The following is a 2,344-nucleotide window of genomic DNA, read 5'->3' on the forward strand; positions in this document are numbered from 1 at the left end:
TAGCCATGAAGATGTACAGGTGCCTGTTCAATTGCATCCTGAACTAGTGCCACTGCATTGCCATTAAGCCCACGCTGCTCCACTGCCACAGTCTCTCTGGAGAGTCCTGACATCATACCATTATTCTTATGCTGCATTGAGGGTGTTTGCTGTACATTGGTGGACACAAAGACACTGGAAGTTGAGGTAGTCCCCTTTAATGTAGTTTGTAGCTGTGATTGCCCACTCTTTTTTAGGCTACCGCCCTTGCAGAAAAGCAAACCGTTGCCTTAGGCACATCAGTATGGACACCAAGACAGAATTGCAAGTCCAATCTAATGCAGGGGTCAGGGATGTCAACTGGCCATGCCTATTGTTTTATGGGCCGCCTCCTCCCCTTCATCGACAAACATATTCCAGTGACAGACTCGAGCCAAATCTTCAGTGCCTCCCACCCTGGTGGAATTGGCCTGTCAGTCAAACTTAGGAAGAAGCCTGGATGAATAAAGATGATGGGGGACCCTGTCTCAACCAAGGCTCTGCAACAAGTTAACCTAGAGGCTATGGACATCCCCCAGTTAGCCTATTTTATGGAATGGAGATGAGAAAGAGTGAGTGGGTGATATCTCCCTCACAGCATTGCTGACCCAGATTTTCGAGTTCGAGTCGAGTTGTGGCGAGCAACTCAGGAAAGACAGTTTTGACCAAGATGGCTGACTGCTGTGGTAGCATTATACTGCTGAAAGAGGCCACTGTTATGAAGGAATACTGTTTCCATGAAGGGGTGTACTTGGTCTGCACCAGTGTTTAGGTAGGTGGCAAGTGCCAAGTAATATCCATATGAATACTAGAACCCAACCTTTCCCACAGAACAGTGGCGAAGAGCATCACACTGCCTCTGTCAGCTTGTCTTCTTCCCATAATGCATCCTGGTGCCATCTCTTCCTCCTGTTGCTGGTTCGCTGGTAGCTAGCCTTCCTTGGACCACTTTTGGTAGGAACTGCATCTACACAATGACATTTTTTTCTTTATGTGGCTGGTGAAATGAGGTTAATATGCAGTGCTTAGGTGGGTAACCACTGTCTCCTGTGAACTTTATTTATCCAAGAAGGGCAATTAAGTTCCACACCCAACAAGGTTCACATAGATAAAACTCTATACAGAGCAGCAGTCAATCATTAATATGCCACAGAAAACAGCAGAGTATGGGTACAAGGACACAAGCAAATAACTCACTCTGATTCTCCAGGGTCTCAGTGAGAGAAAATAAGGAACAGAAGTGTGCACATTTTAATATACTTCAGTATTATAGCTTTAAGGTGATAGACTTTGTCATTAAGCAGCCTGATAGAAGCAATGAAAGTCTTAAAATAACAATTTGTTTTCCTGGGGGGGGGGCGCATAATAGCGAGTTCACTCGACACTGAATTCATCCATCCATCCATTTTCCAAACCGCTTATCCTATTGGGTCGCGGGGGGTCCGGAGCCTATCCCGGAATCAATTGGCACGAGGCAGGGAACAACCCAGGATGGGGGGCCAGCCCATCGCAGGGCACACTCACACACCATTCACTCACACATGCACACCTACGGGCAATTCAGCAACTCCAATTAGCCTCAGCATGTTTTTGGACTGTGGGGGGAAACCGGAGTACCCGGAGGAAACCCCACGACGACACGGGGAGAACATGCAAACTCCGCACACATATGACCCAGGCGGAGACTCGAACCCGGGTCCCAGAGGTGTGAGGCGACAGTGCTAACCACTGCACCACCATGCCGCCCCGACACTGAATTCACTGGACAAAATATGATCAGGTTTATTAAGTATTCCTTTTGCTTTCTGAGCTACACGGTTCTCCCAGAGAGAGCAAAAATCCCTTTGCTGGACTTCAGTTATTTTGGAGCAAACCTTCACAATGCCATTTAGATTATTCTTGTCCTTCACAGACAATTCAACAAACCAACAAATAAATAAGACTGTTAAAAGACTTTGAATAAATGAGTGATAGAAATTACACTAGATAGTTTCAAAGACACAAAAAAAGTTATGCATTAAGCATTACATGAATTCCTTGTCCACGTTTGACAATCAACTCTGTTCACATCGAACTTGAGTATAGAGTCAAACACTATGCCTACATACTTATATGTATCAACAATTTGGACCTCATCGCCATGTATCTAGGTATATCTAGCTCTCAGTTTCTCATTATATTTTTTAAAATCAACGATCACTTCTTTAATTTTTGACATATTAAGATCAAGGAAAAGAAAGGGCACAACCCTGGGGTGAACCTGTATTTGAAACTATAACCCCGTACATGTGTCCATTTACTAAGATCTGCTGGATTCTGTCCATTA

Source organism: Brienomyrus brachyistius, chromosome 5, assembly GCF_023856365.1.
Source record: "Brienomyrus brachyistius isolate T26 chromosome 5, BBRACH_0.4, whole genome shotgun sequence".
Taxonomy (NCBI): Eukaryota; Metazoa; Chordata; class Actinopteri; order Osteoglossiformes; family Mormyridae; genus Brienomyrus; species Brienomyrus brachyistius.